The sequence below is a fragment of the Triticum dicoccoides genome, chromosome 4A (genome assembly GCF_002162155.2).
Source record: "Triticum dicoccoides isolate Atlit2015 ecotype Zavitan chromosome 4A, WEW_v2.0, whole genome shotgun sequence".
In the NCBI taxonomy this organism is placed as follows: Eukaryota; Viridiplantae; Streptophyta; class Magnoliopsida; order Poales; family Poaceae; genus Triticum; species Triticum dicoccoides.
Window position 1 is genome coordinate 416455405 of NC_041386.1, and position 19631 is coordinate 416475035.

Consider the following 19631-nt stretch of genomic DNA (forward strand, 5'->3'; position numbering starts at 1 on the left):
AATTGCGACGTCTGTCGTCGTGTAAAAGCAGAGCATCAACGGCCTGCTGGCACCCTTCAACCCTTAGCTATTCCTGAATGGAAATGGGATAAAATTGGTATGGATTTCATTACCGGTTTTCCCAGGACCAAGAGAGGGAATAATGCTATTTTCGTCGTGGTCGATCGTCTTTCCAAAGTAGCCCATTTCTTACCTGTTCGTGAGAGTATAACTGCTAGTCAGCTGGCAGACTTATACATCTCCCGAATAGTGTCTCTCCATGGTGTTCCTTTGGAAATTAACTCGGATCGAGGAAGTCTTTTCACCTCTCGATTTTGGGAAAGCTTCCAAAATGCTATGGGAACCCGCCTCTCCTTTAGCACCGCTTTCCACCCTCAGTCGAGTGGTCAAGTGGAACGCGTCAACCAGATTCTAGAAGACATGCTTCGAGCCTCTGTTATCTCATTCGGAATGGACTAGGAGAAGTGCCTTCCATTTGCCGAATTCGCTTACAACAACAGCTATCAATCTAGCTTGGGTAAAGCCCCTTTTGAAGTTCTCTATGGACGACGGTGTCGAACACCCCTTAACTGGTCAGAGACCGGGGAAAGACAATTCTTTGGCCCGGATATGATTCAGGAAGCAGAAGAACAAGTTCGCATCGTTCGTGAAAAGTTGAAAACAGCCCAATCTCGTCAAAAGAGTCAATATGACCAAAAACATAAGGCTATGACTTTCGAGCTTGACGAGAAGGCTTATCTTCGGGTCACCCCTCTGAAGGGAACCCATCGTTTCGGTATCAAAGGCAAATTGGCTCCTCGTTACATTGGACCTTTTCGCATTCTCGCCAAACGAGGAGAAGTTGCCTACCAGTTGGAACTACCTCCGCACCTCTCCAGAGTCCACGATGTCTTCCACGTTTCTCAACTCAGGCGTTGCTTCTCGGATCCTATCCGTGAAGTGGACCACGAAACGCTTGATCTCCAAGATAATCTTACATATCGAGAGTACCCCATTCGTATCATCGATCAGGCCGAACGTACCACCCGACGTCATAATATCAAGTTTCTCAAAGTTCAATGGTCGCACCATTCTGAGGATGAAGCAACCTGGGAAAGGGAGGATCGTCTTCGACTTGAGTATCCCGCCTTCTTCCCGGAGGAACCCAAATCTCGGGACGAGATTCTTTTGAGTGGGGGTGAGTTGTCACACCCTAGCTAGTCATGCATCAGAGTGTGTGCATCATGTTTAAATTTCCATTTAACTTGAAATGGGGATTGTGAAACCCTTAGAATCATTCCTGAAAATGATCCAAATAAAAATTTCTCCAAAAGGGTCCAAGAAAATGCTCATGTTGCTCTCTGAAAATATTGGACAGAGATAAAAATCAAACCAATATTTTTAAGAGCTCATAGGTATTTATTTTGGGCATTTGGAATTAATGCATAAATATTTGCATTGGAAATATATTATTTATATATATTAATATATGTCCAAATATTATGCCAATTATAAAGGAGCTCTGGAATAATATATTTAGCTCCTGCAAAAATTGGCATAAGGTATATAAATGATTTAATATTTTATTTAAATCAAAACAAATGTCAGAAATTAGAAAACAGAAATAATTAAAAAGGGAGAAGCTTACCTGGGCTCCTCCACTGTGCGGCCCAGCCAGCTGGCCGGCCCAGCCAGCAGGCGGCCCAGCCCGCCTCCCTCCTCTGTCGTCTTCGTCCTCGACAGAGGGAGGGGAGTGTGGCCGGCGCGCGCGCGCGCCACCGCGCCACGCCACCTGCTCGGCTGCCTGCCTGGCCTCCCCTCCTCGCTCGATGCCCCGGACGACGTCACGCCTCCCCCCTGCTCTCTCTCACTCTCCCTCGGCTCCTCCCTCCTCTCCCTCGCTCTCTCTCTCACACGGCCGAACACCACCCTCGCCGCCGTTCGCCATAGCAGCCGTCACCGGCCACCCCTCGCTCCCCCGACTAGCTCAAGAGCTCCGCCTCGACCCCCTCTTCCTCCCCACCGATCCACGGGTCTCCGGAAGCCCTGCATCGCCGCCTACGTCGCCGTTCCCCTCCTCGGCCACCGGAGGTCATCGCCGTCGATTCGCTGCACTCCGGCCGTCCCCGAGCCCGCTAACCATCCCTGCAGCTCCGCGGTGAGCCACTGATTCGATTCCCCCTTGCCCCATCGTCCCTAGCCTTCTGTAGCTGCCGCCCCCTTGAGCTCTGAAGCTCGACGCCGCCGGCGATGTCGCCGTCGTGGCCACGGTCACCGTAGCGCCCAACCGAGCACACCCACGCCCTCACCGCACCGCGTAGAAGCCGTAGGTGCCAACCCCGCATCCCCGCAGCCGTTGTAGCCTCGACCCCGAGCTCAACCGAGCTCCGGCAGCCGTCACGGTCGTCGCCGTCGACGGTACAGGCCACCCCAGGCACGGCCACCACCACCGTTCGACGCGCGGGAGCAAGAGCTCTCCAACGAGCCCAAGCACGGCCTCGCCCGTGCCCTGTAGCGCGATCCCGCATCGCGCCGCCGTCTCGGGCCTCGCCGGCGTCATGTCGCCGGTGGGTTTGACCCACCTTGACCACGGCAGGAACCGCCCTGACACTGACAGGTGGGCCCAGCCCTGTAGCTAATTAGGATTAGCACTAACCGAATCAGTTAAACTAACTACCCCCCCCCTGACACTGACAGTGGGCCCCAGCGCCACTAAATCCTAATTAGGATTAAGTTAACCCTGTTAAACCCCCCTGTCACTGACGTGTGGCCCCCACACGTCAGGTTTGACCTCAGCCAGCCGCAGTTGACCACTGACGTCATGCTGACGTCATGCTGGCGCAATATTTATATTTCTGGATTTAAATTAAATCAGGAAATTCCAGAATATTATTTAAACTTCAAAAATTCATAACTTTTATTCTGTAACTCCAAATTGGACAAATTATATATGAAAAATGATCAGAAAAATCCAATCTATCCATCTGTACTATTTTTATGCATGATCAAACAAGTTAAATTGATGTTTCAAGCAGAACAAGGAAAAGCACTTTAAAAGGCCATGTTTGAGTTTGAAATTTGAATCTTTGATTCAAATTTGCTCAAACCCTTCTGGTCTTAGTTGCATTAGCCCAACACACTCATATTGCTATGTTTCATGCATGCATCATATTGTTGCACATTGTTTGGTGATGGTTGTGTATCGGTGTCCTTTGCGACAGGTTCTGCCTCCGAGGAGTACCGTGATTACCCTAACGAAGAACCGTATCAGTGCATCGAACCATCAGGCAAGCAACCAACCATTTGATCATATCGATACAATCCCATGTTCTCGCTCCTGCTCTCTTTTACTGCATTAAGACAACGCGTTTCAAACTGCTGTGTGCTACGGTAGTTGAACCCATTTCCTCTGCATGACCTGTCATTGCCACAGTAACTAGATGAAACCCACTAGCATGTGTAGGAGTTGATTGAGCCATATGTATGTGTTGTTCCTACCTTGCTATGCCTGCTATGCTTAGAGTCGGGTCAGGTCTGGTTCATCCGGGTGATGGGCTAGAGTGAAATGATTATGTCGGTAATGAGAGTGGTGTGGTGAACACGATTTGGTAAAGGTATCGATGAGAGGCCATGTAGGAGTACATGGTGGGTTGTTTCATTGAAGCCGACCTTAAGCACTGAGATCTGTATGTGTGATTTAAGAATCAGCTACTACCATGCATTGGGCCCGAAACCAATGGACCCTCTCGGCTTCTTATTCACCCTAGTTCTCCGTCCAGGAGTTGCAAGTAGTTTCTGGTGTTTGTAGCCTACTGGAGGCCGTGGACAGCGCTGACCGTAGGGGTGGGCTGTGATGCGGTAGGTACGTGGCCGGGTGTACCGAGTACCCGTTAGGTATCTCGGGAACCCTGTTCACATCGTTCGGGGCCGTATGGGAAACCTCGGCCGGACTCCCTGCGGATGGAACCTGGATAGGCGATAAACCTGGACTGGAGGCTTAGGTGATTAGGTAGGTCGTGGCCGACACCCACGTTGGGCTTCCGCTTGAAGGTTGCCGAGTACATGTCGTGTAAACGACGGTAAGTGGTGAGAGCGTGTATGAAGAAGTACCCCCTGCAGGGTTATCATAATCTATTCGAATAGCCGCGTCCGCGGTAAAGGACTACTTGGTTGCCTATACAGTTCATAGACAAGTAAATGGAAACTGTTAAAAGCCTCAAGATAAGTGTGAGTGCCGAGGATGGCTCTTCCGTAGGAAGACGGAGGTGGATCCTCGGTAGTGTATTGAAGTGGTGAGTAGTGGACTCGTGTGCGCAAAACCATTTCAAGTTGGAGTATCGTAGGATAGCCTAGCCAAGAGTCAAAGCTGGCTTGCTGCAATAACTCCACCAACCCTTCTTGATACTAAGCATGTATGTAGGATCTGATGTAAGTCTTGCTGAGTACCTTTGTACTCATGTTGCTATAATTTACATTTTTACAGAAGACGCTGCAACCCCTTCTGATGGGTTCTATGTAGACGTTGACATCAACGAGTAGGCTAAAGACCCAGGTGGTGACCCTGAGCTTGTGAAGGACCACGTAGTATAGCTAGACTTTCCAAGCCTCTTTTATTTTATTAGTTGTCTGTACTCAGACAAGTTACTTCCGCTGCTGGTTTGTATGACTGTATGACTTGTGTGTTGGGTCGTGAGACCCGTACCTTTGTGTATGTTATGTATGGCTCCCTGAGCCTTAAATAAAGTACTTGTGTCGTAGAGTCATGTTGTGATGCTTCGTTGTATTTGCACATATCGAGCATATTGTGTGTATGATTGAAATGCTTGGTATGTGTGGGATCTGACTATCTAGTTGTTTATCTTTAGTAGCCTCTCTTACCGGGAAATGTCTCCTAGTGTTACCGCTGAGCCATGGTAGCTTGCTACTGCTCTGGAACACTTAGGCTGGCCGGCATGTGTCCTTCTTCGTTCCTATGTCTGTCCCTTCGGGGAAATGTCACGCTTTGAGTACCGGAGTCCTGTTAGCCCGCTACAGCCCGGTTTACCGGAGTCCTGCTAGCCCAGTGCTACAGCCCGGACCCACTTGCTGATGACCGACACGTTCGAAGCTGGGTCATGGATGCCTGTCCCTGTAAGTCTGTGCCACTTTGGGTTTACGACTAGTCATGTCAGCCCGTGCTCTTTATCATATGGATGCTAGCGACACTATCACATACGTGAGCCAAAAGGCGCAAACGGTCCCGGGCAAAGGTAAGGCGACACCCGTGGGGATACCGTGCGTGAGGCCGCAAAGTGATATGAGGTGTTACCGGCTAGATCGATGTAACATCGAGTCGGGGTCCTGACACTAAGGACAAAGGATTGGCTAAAGCTTCAAGATCAAGACTCTTCATTTTACATTTTAGTGATCCAAGATCACATTGAGTCCATAGGAAAAGCCAATACTATCAAGGAGGGATGAGGTGTTGCTTAATGAGCCTCTTGCTTCATGTGCTTAGTGATATGCTCCAAAACCCTCAACTACTTTCCCATATCCACATATGACCTAAACCCTAAGCCAAACTCGGTCCTACCGATTCTTTCTATCCGGCGCCACCGAGTTTCACTTGTCATAAGCCACTGCCAAACCCTAAGCAAATCGGTTCTACCGATAGGGATCTCGGTCTCACCGAGATGGGATTGCAAACTCTCTGTTTCCCTTTTGTAACTTTTCGGTCTCACCGAAAGAGCGAATCGGTCCCACCGAGATTGCAATGTAAATTCAGTGTTTCCTTTTTGTAACTTTTAGGTCTCACCGAAAGAGCAAATTGGTCCCACCGAGTTTGCCTGACCAACTCTCTGGTTAGCTAATTACCAAAATCGGTCTCACCGAGTTTGTGTAATCGGTCGCAACGAGATTACGTTATGCCCAAACCCTAACCATATCGGTCCTACCGAGTTGCATGTCAGTCCCACCGAAAATCTCTAACGGTCACTAGGTTTACCTTTTCGGTCCGACCGAGTTTGTTGATTCGGTCCCACCGAGATTGGAAAACTGTGTGTAATGGTTGGATTTTGTGTGGAGGCTATATATACCCCTCCACCTCCTCTTCATTCGTGGAGAGAGCCATCAGACTAAGCCTACACTTCCAGCATCCCGTTTCTGAGAGAGAACTACCTACTCATGCGTTGAGGCCAAGATATTCCATTCCTACCATATGAATCTTGATCTCTAGCCTTCCCCAAGTTGCTTTCCACTCAAACCTTCTTTCCACCAGATCCAAATCCTATGAGAGAGAGTTGAGTGTTGGGGAGACTATCATTTGAAGCAGATGAGCAAGGAGTTCATCATCAACACACCATTTGTTACTTCTTGGAGAGTGGTGTCTCCTAGATTGGCTAGGTGTTACTTGGGATCCTCCGACAAGATTGTGGAGTTGAACCAAGGAGTTTGTAAGGGCAAGGAGATCGCCTACTTCGTGAAGATCTACCGCTAGTGAGGCAAGTCCTTCGTGGGTGATGGCCATGGTGGGATAGACAAGGTTGCTTCTTTGTGGACCCTTCGTGGGTGGTTTCTTCTTCGTGGACCCTTCGTGGGTGGAGCCCTCCATGGACTCGCGCAACCATTACCCTTCGTGGGTGGAGCCCTCCGTGGACTCGCGCAACCGTAACCCTTCGTGGGTTGAAGTCTCCATCAACGTGGATGTAGGATAGCACCACCTATCCGAACCACGGGAAAAACATCCGTGTCTCCAATTGCGTTTGAATTCTCCAAACCCTTCTCCTTACATTCTTGCAAGTTGCATGCTTTACATTCCGCTGCTCATATACTCTTTGCATGCGTGCTTGATATGTATTGTGTATGTTGAAATTGTGCCTAAAACTCCACTCAAACCAAAAAGGCCTAAAAATTGCAACTTTAGCACTAAGTGTCTAATCACCCGCCCTCTAGACACATCTACTTCTAGATCCTACAAGTGGTATCAGAGCTTTGGTCTCCATTGCCTTGGTTTAATCACCATTGGAGGAAGATGGATGTGTCTACCTTAGGGAGTCTTAGACATAGAGTGCCTATTCTTGATGGAGAGTATTTTCATGAGTGGAAAAATGAGATGCTTGTAATTTTCAATCAATATCATTTGAACAAGTATATTGCTAGCCCTTGTGCACCTCATATTGATCCTTTGCATCCTACCCTAGATGAAGATACTGACATGATTCGCAATCTTAGAACTATTGAGCTCATCATTAGAGGATTACCCAAAAATTTGATTGCTAGTTTACCTACTCTTAATTGTGCCTATACTATATGGAAATTTCTTGAGGAACGATTTCCCGATCATTCCTTGAAAACTTTGGATGAAATTCTCCATAAATCTATTGCCTTGAGTAAGATGAACTCTAGTGATCCTAGTTTTGGTAATTGTCTATTTGAACTTACAAATCTTAAGCATGCTAAAGGAGATGTTGGAATCATTAGTGATATCATATTCAAAGCTATAAGAATTCATAAAAGTGACCACTTTGATGATCATTTATCTAATGAATTACCCTCTCTAGGAAATGATGAGTCACAAGATCATGATGAACATGGATACTATGATGATGATGATGATAATGACTTCGATCTTGATGATGCAATGAGACATTTTGGTCTTGTGGCAAATCTTCGGGGATATGAATCAGGAGGAAAGGAATGGGTTCTTGATAGTGGATGTACTGATCATATGACCGGAGATGAAGAGATGTTTCGTGAGCTTGCTGAAAATGACGGCCCTCGAAAATATGTCACCTTTGGTGATAATTCAAAGGGTAAAGTGGTTGACCTTGGTAAGGTGGCCATCTCACATGATAGTTCCATTCAAAATGTCATGCTCGTTGAATCTCTCGGCTACAACTTACTTTCAGTATCTAGACTTGCTGATTTCGGTTTGAATGTCCTATTTACTGAGGTAGATTGCCAAGTATTTTGTCGAGACAATCATAAATTGGTCTTTACCGGTATGCGTAGAGGTGATATTTACATTGTCGATTTCTCTAAAAAGGCACAACCTAAAACTTGCTTTGTTGCTAAATCCTCAAAAGGTTGGTTGTGGCATAGACGACTAGGTCACGTTGGCATGAGAACCTTGACAAGCTTATTAAAGGAAATCATATCCTTGGAGTTAACGATGTCATATTTGATAAGGATAGACTTTGCAGTGCTTGTCAAGCAGGTAAACAGGTTGGAGGAAGGCATCCCTGAAGAACATCATGACCACAAGAAGGCCACTCGAGCTACTTCATATGGATCTTTTTGGTCCCAACGCCTACAAGAGTCTCGGTAGAAATTCTTTTGGTCTAGTTATAGTTGATGATTTTTCAAGATTTACGTGGGTGTTCTTTCTTAATGACAAGTCGCAGGTCCAGAAGATCTTCAGAAACTTCGCTAGGAAGGCCCAAAATCAGTTTGACGTGAAGATCAAGAAGGTTCGGAGTGACAACGGAACGGAGTTCAAGAACGCAAATGTGGACACCTTTCTTGACGAAGAAGGGAGTTGACACGAGTTCTCGGCTACGTACACACCTCAACAAAATGGAGTTGTTGAGAGGAAGAACCGGATGCTCATCGAAATGGCAAGAACAATGCTTGATGAATACAAGACGGCGAAGCACTTTTGGGCAGAAGCGGTTGAGACAGCTTGTCACGCAACAAATCGCTTATATCTTCACAAGCTACTCGGCAAGACGGCATATGAGCTTCTCACCGGTAACAAACCCCAAGTTGGAAACTTTCGAGTATTCGGCTCAAAGTGCTACATTCTTGATAAGCATCGTCGTTCAAAGTTTGCTCCTAAATCTCATGAAGGTTTTCTACTTGGTTATGGCTCAAACTCTCATACTTACCGTGTCTACAACAATTTCACCCGAAAGGTTGAAGAGACGGTAGATGTGAAGTTTGATGAATCTAATGGCTCGCAAGTAGAGCAATTGCCAATTGATGTAGGAGACAAAGACCCTTCAGAAGCAATCCAAGACTTGTCCATTGGCAAAATTTGTCCAACGGAGGTGAAGGAGAGTACTTCATCCGTCCAAGTGGAAGCTTCTACTTCACGACAAGGTGAACCAAGAATCGACACGGAAGCATCCACAAGTGGGACACACCAAGATGAAGAAGACAAGGAAATGCATCAAGACGAACATCAACAACCTCTTTCTCCACCACGACAAGAGAACGACGACGTCAACAATGAAGAAGGCCAAGAAGAAGAACAAGATGAAGAAGATGTTCAACAAAGACCCAAGCAAAAGCTCTCACGAGTTCGAGCAAGAATTGCCAAAGATCATCCCGTCGAGAAAATCCTCAATGATATACAAACCGGGAGAATCACTCGCTCAACAACTTGTTTAGCTAACTTTTGTGAAAACTATTCATTCATCTCTAGCATTGAACCTATGAAGTTTGAAGAAGCATTGGAAGATCCGGATTGGATAAACGCTATGCATGAAGAGCTATACAATTTTGAGAGAAACCAAGTTTGGACATTGGTTGAGAAGCCCGACAACAACCACAACATCATTGGTACCAAATGGGTGTTTCGCAACAAGCAAGATGAAGATGGACAAGTGGTTCGCAACAAAGCATGTCTCGTCGCCCAAGGGTACACACAAGTCGAAGGTATGGACTATGGTGAGACATATGCTCCCGTTGCTAGACTTGAGTCCATTCGCATCTTACTTGCCTATGCTAATCACCATAACATCACCTTGTACCAAATGGACATTAAAAGTGCTTTTCTAAATGGTGAAATAGAGGAGGAAGTTTATGTCAAACAACCTCCCGACTTTATCAATCCTAAGAAACCAAACCATGTTTACAAACTTCACAAAGCTCTTTATGGTCTTAAACAAGCTCCTAGAGCATGGTATAAATGCTTGACCAAGTTCCTTATTACAAGTGGTTTTGAAATTGGTGAAATTGATTCTACTATTTTTACTAAAAGGGTTAATGGATAACTATTTGTATGCCAAATTTATGTCGATGATATCATATTTGGTTCAACTAACCCTCTCTTTAGTGAAAAGTTTGGAAAGCTAATGTCAGAGAAGTTTGAGATGTCTATGATGAGTGAACTCAAATTCTTTCTCGGTTTGCAAATCAAGCAAACTAAGGAAGGTACATTTGTCTCTCAAACAAAGTACACCAAGGACTTATTCAAGAAGTTCAATATGCAAGGATGCAAAGGTATGTCTACACCCATGCCTACTAGTGGACATAATGATTTAACCAAAGATGGTGAACCGGTTGATCAAAAGGTTTATCGCTCTATGATTGGTTCATTGTTATACCTATGTGCTTCACGTCCCGATATTATGCTAAGTGTGTGCATGTGTGCACGATATCAAGCTGCTCCTAAAGAATGTCATCTTAAGGCTGTGAAAAGGATAGTGAGATATTTAATCCATACACCAAATTTTGGCATTTGGTATCCTAAGAGGTCTTCTTTTGATCTTGTTGGCTATTCCGACTCAGATTATGCCAGAGACAAGGTTGATAGAAAGTCCACTTCGGGTACTTGTCAATTTCTTGGTAGATCTCTTGTGTCTTGGTCTTCCAAGAAACAAAACTCGGTATCCTTATCCACCACCGAAGCGGAATACATTGCCGCTGGTTCATGTTGTGCTCAATTACTTTGGATGACGCAAACTCTTAAAGATTATGGGATTTATGTGAAACATGTTCCACTGCTTTGTGACAATGAAAGTGCTATCAAAATTGGTCATAATCCTGTACAACATTCTCGAACTAAGCATATTGAAGTTCGTCATCATTTGATACGAGATCATGTTGCTAAGGGTGACATTAATCTTAAGCATGTTCGCACCGATAAGCAATTAGCGGATATATTTACTAAACCTCTTGATGAGAAAGTATTTTGCAGGTTGAGAGGTGAATTGAACATCATTGATGCTTCGAACTTGGAGTAGAAACTCCATTGGATACATGCAAGACATGAGCTTATGACTAATCCATGATATATCTCTTATGATGACTATCTTATGTCTTGGATATATTTGTACCTTGCATGTTGTCTAACCCATGTAGGTGCTTGGTTGAATCTAATTCCATGAGATTGCGACTCACTCACATCTTGAGCAATCTCTACATCACCAAGACTCTACACAATGGTGGTTGAAGACAAGGAAGCACAAAACCTTTCTAACATATCCTTCGACAAATTCTATGTTGAGCTTCATGATTGTCATTTTTGGATACACAAGTGCTCTTCCTTGCAAGAACTAACCCATGTAGGTAGATGAACTCAAACTCCAAGTGGTGCTCCCAACTCTTGATGAGCTACATCAACCTTGAGCACCCACACAAGTTCAACTACATGAGCAAGAACCACACCACCACCCAAGGTATGTTATTCCATCTTAGAGAAGCTTTACTCCAAGACATGAGTCAAAGCAACTCAACAAGATGTGAATACATCAAGATGCTTAAACGAAAAATGGTAACCCCATTTTGAGCTTAAACGATGAGTATGACCTATGATCAAGTGTTCTCACTTTACTCCTAAGTCAATATACTCTAACATAGGTGACTATGTCACCACCCAACTCTAGATGAAGTTCTCTTGTGTTCTTTTCTGTGTTATTGCATTTGTCTCATGCATGTTTATTTTCTTTCTCTTTTTCAAAAAAAAACTTCATCTAGATCTTTCAGTTTCTTCTCTTTTCCTTTTGTTTTTGTTCTGCATTTTCTGCATTTAATTCCTTGCAAATCCTTCAGGAAATTCATTGCAAATCTTTGTGATATCCTACATGTCTAGTGAGCTGAGGTGACAAGTGTTTTTCTCTGTGTGAACTCGGTTTCACCGACTTGTAATTTTCGGTCCAACCGAATCTTTTTGGTGCCAATGAAACATACCACTCGGTGCCACCGACTTCGCTACAGGAAAAATAGTTTGCCATGTGTTCTATATTTCTTCTGATCTAACTCTACTCAATGAATCTTGTCCTCTTCAAGCATCACAGTTTTATCCATTGCTTTGTGCTGAGTCTCAAGGACCAAACCTATACGACGGATTCCAGAAAGCCCTTCTTGGAAATTGATGTCAAAGGGGGAGAGAGAGATCACATCAAAGCTTGTAGGAGAGAGAGATCACATCAAGGGAGAGAAAAAGTCTCAAGGACCAAACCTACAAGAGAGAAAGTATTAAGGGGGAGAGAGAGACTTCCAGGGGGAGAGAATACTCAAGGATCCCCAGATGCTTGATGTTCAAGAGGAGAGATGTCACATGCCTTTTTGGGGGAAAGACATGTATTTGCATTAAGTTCTATCCATTTGTATCTTTCAGCTTTGATTTTCTGTTCCCTATCTTCTCCCAATATCCCATGTAAGATTCAGGGGGAGCAAGACACCTAAGGGAAAGAAATCAGTCAAATTCATTGCATATCTTTATTCTTGGGGACATGTTGAATCCAATGTGGTACCTTGTACTCACTCTCTACATGTCATCCCAGTCTTGGTATTCTTGTGGTTTCTTTTGTTTGCGCTGGCTAGTGGATGTACCTGTGTTAGCTAACTTTGTTTGTGCAGGTTCATTCCATCCTAAGCCAACTCAAGACCACAAGGTAAGTATATGCATCAAAATCATGAGTATGAGGAGTTCTTGCTTATGTACATACTGTTTGCAAGAAGGACTCATGAGCATGAAGGTATTTTCCTTGATAATCTTTTGCTCTGATGCATATGGCCAAGATACATGTAACACATTGCCTACTCTGTCATGGTTATGCTCTCACATGCCTCTATATTTCATATTTACATGAGTGCGTACATGTAGGGGGAGCCTATGCTTGTTACATGTCCTTCCAAAGCTTTACTTGCTGTTCTTTATTTCTTTATCTAAAGCTTTGATGTATGTTGCCATCAATTACCAAAAAGGGGGAGATTGAAAGCACAAGTGCTCCCTAGGTGGTTTTGGTAATTGATGACAACATATCTCTTGTTGGACTAATGTTTCTATCTAGTATGTTTCAGATAAGTTCAACAATGGAGTGGCATGGACTAAAGGTTGTGGGAACTCCTTCAAGATGCTAAGGACAAAGGATTGGCTAAAGCTTCAAGATCAAGACTCTTCATTTTACATTTTAGTGATCCAAGATCACATTGAGTCCATAGGAAAAGCCAATACTATCAAGGAGGGATGAGGTGTTGCTTAATGAGCCTCTTGCTTCATGTGCTTAGTGATATGCTCCAAAACCCTCAACTACTTTCCCATATCCACATATGACCTAAACCCTAAGCCAAACTCGTCCCTACCGATTCTTTCTATCCGGCGCCACCGAGTTTCACTTATCATAAGCCACTGCCAAACCCTAAGCAAATCGGTTCTACCGATAGGGATCTCGGTCTCACCGAGATGGGATTGCAAACTCTCTGTTTCCCTTTTGTAACTTTTCGGTCTCACCGAAAGAGCGAATCGTTCCCACCGAGATTGCAATGTAAATTCAGTGTTTCCTTTTTGTAACTTTTCGGTCTCACCGAAAGAGCAAATCGGTCCCACCGAGTTTGCTTGACCAACTCTCTGGTTAGCTAATTACCAAAATCGGTCTCACCGAGTTTGTGTAATCGGTCTCACCGAGATTACGTTATTCCCAAACCCTAACCATATCGGTCCTACCGAGTTGCATGTCAGTCCCACCGAAAATCTCTAACGGTCACTAGGTTTACCTTTTCGGTCCGACCGAGTTTGTTGATTCGGTCCCACCGAGATTGGAAAACTGTGTGTAATGGTTGGATTTTGTGTGGAGGCTATATATACCCCTCCACCTCCTCCTCATTTGTGGAGAGAGCCATCAGACTAAGCCTACACTTCCAGCATCCCGTTTCTGAGAGAGAACTACCTACTCATGCGTTGAGGCCAAGATATTCCATTCCTACCATATGAATCTTGATCTCTAGCCTTCCCCAAGTTGCTTTCCACTCAAACCTTCTTTCCACCAGATCCAAATCCTATGAGAGAGAGTTGAGTGTTGGGGAGAATATCATTTGAAGCAGAAGAGCAAGGAGTTCATTATCAACACACCATTTGTTACTTCTTGGAGAGTGGTGTCTCCTAGATTGGCTAGGTGTTACTTGGGATCCTCCGACAAGATTTTGGAGTTGAACCAAGGAGTTTGTAAGGGCAAGGAGATCGCCTACTTCGTGAAGATCTACCGCTAGTGAGGCAAGTCCTTCGTGGGCGATGGCCATGGTGGGATAGACAAGGTTGCTTCTTTGTGGACCCTTCGTGGGTGGTTGCTTCTTCGTGGACCCTTCGTGGGTGGAGCCCTCCGTGGACTCGCGCAACCATTACCCTTCGTGGGTGGAGCCCTTCGTGGACTCGCGCAATCGTAACCCTTCGTGGGTTGAAGTCTCCATCAACGTGGATGTAGGATAGCACCACCTATCCGAACCACGGGAAAAATATCCGTGTCTCCAATTGCGTTTGAATTCTCCAAACCCTTCTCCTTACATTCTTGCAAGTTGCATGCTTTACGTTCCGCTGCTCATATACTCTTTGCATGCTTGCTTGATATGTATTGTGTATGTTGAAATTGTGCCTAAAACTCCACCAAAAAGGCCTAAAAATTGCAACTTTAGCACTAAGTGTCTAATCACCCCCCCTCTAGACACATCTACTTCTAGATCCTAAAGGGTGGGGGCGGGGTGGGGGTGGCGGAGGAACACAGGCAGTGGGGCCGGTGGTTCGGCCGGTGGCCCGTACGGTGTTCTGAAGCACATTATGTTCCTTGTCATGAAGGGGAGCAGGGACATCTGCAGTCAACAGCTGATAGAGTTGGCCTATACATGATCGATAGGCTTTCAATTACTAGCGGCAATACAACACCGTAATTTCCAGCCAGTTCCACTTTCCCGATTTGTATATCCTGGTTATGGTGTACCACTGTTATGTACACTATGATCTGCCTAGTTGTTGTGTGCTCTTGTTATCATGGTTTGGCAATAAACAATCTATGAACCTATCATCTTCCAGCTATCCTTACTTCTGGAGCCTATTTTTTGTGTACTTGTGCCAGATTATATAAATGCACGCACCATATTACAGCACACATGAGCTCTCTCATCAGAATCCAGTGATAGCACACAAGTGTTTACAGGGGCGCCCCTATATTAGAATATCATCAGCATTACAAAGATAATCTCACAACTATTTATGTTTTCATGGTTCTCAGATATTATATGCAATTATAGTGAATATCAGAATCTGCGCATCAGAAGAATATTGTGGAACTCTGCAATGACTTATAAAATTGGCAACAAGGCATTGAGTGCCATTCTGGATGCAATGAAACTCGTACGCTCCCCACCTGTTGATTCTTGTTCAGAATATCATCCTAATGACTACTCTAACCTCGAGGAGTCAAAGGCAGATGGCCTGTCCTGTTCACCCATCAAGGTGTTTGTTCTAATTTGGCAAGGTTTTATTGATTGCGTGTATCTTGCATATGTTGTCTTGCATTTCTTCTACTTTGTTGCACCGCCATCTGCTTAGTTTACTCATCATATATGTCGAGATGCCATGCCCATCCATTATCAATACATATTCCATCTGTCATCATACCATGTTTTTCCACTCAAATGTTGTTCTTGTGCATCAGACACCAAAAAGGAAGAGGGTGATTGCCGAACCTGAAGGAGCACCAACAAAGTCCTTGAAAAACGTGGTGGTGCCGGAGAAATCAGACAACACCCCACTTATATTGGCTGTACAACCAGTGACACAAAACGTAGGACCGACTCCAGCAGACTGTACCCATACTTCACTGGCCACACCACTAGCCCCACCACACAGGACCTGCACTCCAACAAAAGGTATACCGATTTCCTTTGCCATAGCACCAGCTGTACCACAGAAAAATCCCACTCCGGCAAAAAGTGCAGCAAGTCCACCGGCCGAAGACCTATCCCAACTGCAGAGACGGCCAATTCCTGCAGATTGGAACCCCATTTCATTTATTCCCAGTTTAAAAGACAATGCTTTCAATGTTGTTAGGGACTACGTGCATATATTCCCATCATGGGAAGATTATTGTGAAGACAAACACCATTTTCACATCTTCCTGTCCAACTTACGTGTAAGTGCTATTATTCATGGCTATTATTTTCCTGTTTTTTGCTGATTGAACACATCAATAATTTACATTACATTGTTGTAACTAGGTGAGGGTCAATCTGGATAGTCATGACGAGCAAAGCTTGCTTCTGCTTTTCAAGGAAGCATTGCAGCAGTATCGGTGTTACCTAAGGAAATCACACTTTGATGGCAAGTCTATAAACGAATTTCCGGTGAAGTCTCCTGTGCTAAATTTAGAAAACATTGAATGGAAAATCCTTGTTATGCACTGGTCTCATTCCCAGTATGAGGTACTGTCTATGAAATCACATGACAATTTAAACTTCTACTTTTCCGCATGTGCCTTATGGATCTTTTTTGCAGGAAATCTGCTCGAAGAAGAATTCCGGTTTGACAAGAATGACAGGATAGCGCAAATATGTTGCCCGCTACTTTGCTCTTGTTAGTACCTATTGTCCTGTATCACTATACTTGCATACATACCTGGTTCATTATGTGACAGCAGTATGCATGATAGCTTGCTTATCAATTGTTCGCTCCAAATTATCTGATCAGTATGAATGGTTACATTAGTGTAGAATATATCCAATGCCAATGTTTTTTTAGCTCTGCATTGTTCTTGTAAGTACATGATGTCCTTTATCAATGTACTTATAATGACAGGTAGTTGTTCATGTACCATCACTCTAGAGCTTATTTTCCTTTGCCCTCCATTTTCTACACATCATATCTATATTTACTCTTACCATAGGGTTGGTACTGAAGAAGTTTAGCTGTGCATTGCTCTTGGCTGTACCTTTTGCCTGTATCGCTGCACTTACATTTATAGCTACTTGGTTATGTAGCATCACTCTTCATCTTATCTTAAATATTCTCCATTTTTTCGTATATTATCACATCTATATTTACTCTTAAAAAAATGTAGAATAAAGGCAATGCTTTTGAAGAAGATTTTGTGGTAAACTTCTTTAATTGCCCCCCATCAGCATGGACAAGGCCTTTATAGAGCCTGTCTTCACCAATAATGTAAGTTTGTCCATCTCAAGCCTTCAATCTTTGTTGTATATATTTGGTTAGGCATGACTGCAACAGTTGTTTATTTTGGTGTTTGCATCAAATTGCTTGTTTAAAGTTTATTATATGTAGTTCATAAACAAAAGTTCGTCCTTTCTCAATTTAAGTTTTCAGTTGTACAACCAAGTTCCTTCTTCATACCATGTAAATTAAACTATACAGTGCAAAACCTGTCATCTGTCTGCTTATTTATCTTTCAGAGTGAGGAAGATATAAGTGTTGAACAAGCGCAGTCTCATCATCTTGCTCAGCTGCTTGCGCTGCAGCTCCCCAGCAGGGCTAACCTTTCTTGAACTCTATTGAAGTGTTGTCGGTTTTGTATATTATTTTGTCGGCGTGTTTATTTAGACTGGTGGCGATCTTTGATGCCCAGTGTATGTAATCTGCTGTTTGCTTGTGCTTTATTATCATAGTGGCGAACTTTGATGCCTAGTGGATGTAATATGCCGTAATTTCTTTATTGTACAGTATAGGTTTTTTCTTATTCACGATGCTGCAGTTATTTTTCTGTATATATATCTTGTCTTCGCAGTAAACCGGCCAAACCATAAAATTACGGTACATAATCGGGCAGTCATGCAATCACGATGTAGGTTGGGCCTAAAACGTGACGATCAGCTCATGGGCCGGCAGCAGCCCGAAATGAACCCTGGCCCATGATTGTGTGAATCAAATCATGAGCTTTTAACAGGCCGAAAAATTGTCTCGGTCCTTGTTTGGCCCAATCAGATATCGGCTGCGAGCAGGCCTGATGCAAACTGGGCAGTAGTTAGGCCCAACTATATGACAGGCTTTTAACAGGCTAAAATTAATATAGGGCCGAAATGTTAAATGGGCCCTTAACAGGCCAAAACTAATATCAGGCCGAATTACTAAGTGGGCCTTTAGCATGCGGGCCCAAAAGCATAGTGTCCAGTTGACGGGCCGAATCTGATATGGGCCATAATTAGGCCCAAAACCTCTTGAAGGGCCGGACCTGATCTGGATCGTAATTTGGCCCAGAACATGGTAGGCTTTTTACGGGCCGGATCTCATATGGGCCACTATTAGGCCCGGAGCGTGGCAGGCCATTAATAGACCGTATCAAATATGGGCCGGCATTTGGCCCAAAACATGGCAACCAGTTAACCGGCCGGCCTACTAGGGTCCTCAAAATCTTGTGGGCCTATAGTTGGGCCAGCCCATTAATGTCGGCGAAATCTCGTGGGCCTTTAGCTGGGGCGGCCCATTATGATCCGCAAGAATTTTGTGGGCCTTTACCTTGGCTGGCCTATTATGGCACACAAAAATCTTGTGGGCCTTTACCTGGGCCGGCTCATTATGGCCCGTGAAATCTTGTGGTCCTTTAACTGGGCCAGCCCATTATGATCCGCAAAATCTCGTGGGCCTTTAGCTGGGCCGGCCCATTATGGTCCGCAAAATCTTGTGGGCCTTTAGTTGGGCTGGCCCATTTAAACTTGTTGGGTCGTGCCACGTGTCGACGTATCATAGGCGCCTTCTGTCCAGTGAGTGGATGACATCTGTCCCGACGATGAGCCGACACGTGTTTCCTCTAGCCAATGATGATTTTGCACGTGGAAAATCCCCATTGGTCGGGGCTGTTAACAGGTTATCGGATCCAGAACCCAACCCGATAGCTTAACGGCGTACCGTTACGGTGGATGCCACGTGTTGGTCACCCTTGACGAAAGCACTTCTGAGACGCGCGATTTATCATCATGGAAGTGGACACTTCCGTGATGATAATTTTGGTAATGTCATGGAAAACTTCTACGACAGCACAGGTATAACTATCTTGATTCTGTCATAAATTTGTCATGGATGTACATGCATGACAAAAAAGCGACCTACTGTGACAAACACATATCATCACGGAAGTGTATTTTTTGTAGTGCTTGGGAGAAACTTTGGGCTTAGATGGAGCATCCCCTGATCTGATTGCATCTCCCATGAGCTTTTGAGCTTTGGGCGCTGGTGCAGCATCCTCTTCATCATTATCTCTCATAATTGATGATTTGCCAAGCACTCTGGCAGTGGTCTTCTTGACCCTTTCCTTCCTTTTCTTTCCTTCTCCAGCAGCCTCTTCCGATGGCTTGGAGGTTTCAGCAGTGGATTCTCTGGCCTTAGACATGGGGACTCTCTTTGCTGGTGCCTTCTTATGCATCCCTGGCTTAACTGTGGCAGCTGAGCTGTAACTCCCTCGATGCGGCTATATCTCCTATGTGTTGAAGCACGACTTAGAGGCATAACCGCATTGAAAGCAATGTCGCAAGTAAGGTAATCTTCACAACATCCCATGTAATATAGATAATAAAAGGGGAAGGTACATAGTTGGCTTACACTCGCCACGTCAAACAAAGTACATAAATAGCATTACATCATCCAATCACTCATGGCCCGACTACGGTGCCAAAATAAAAGATCAACCCAGCATGCGACACGGTCCCGATCGCCCCAACTGGGCACCACT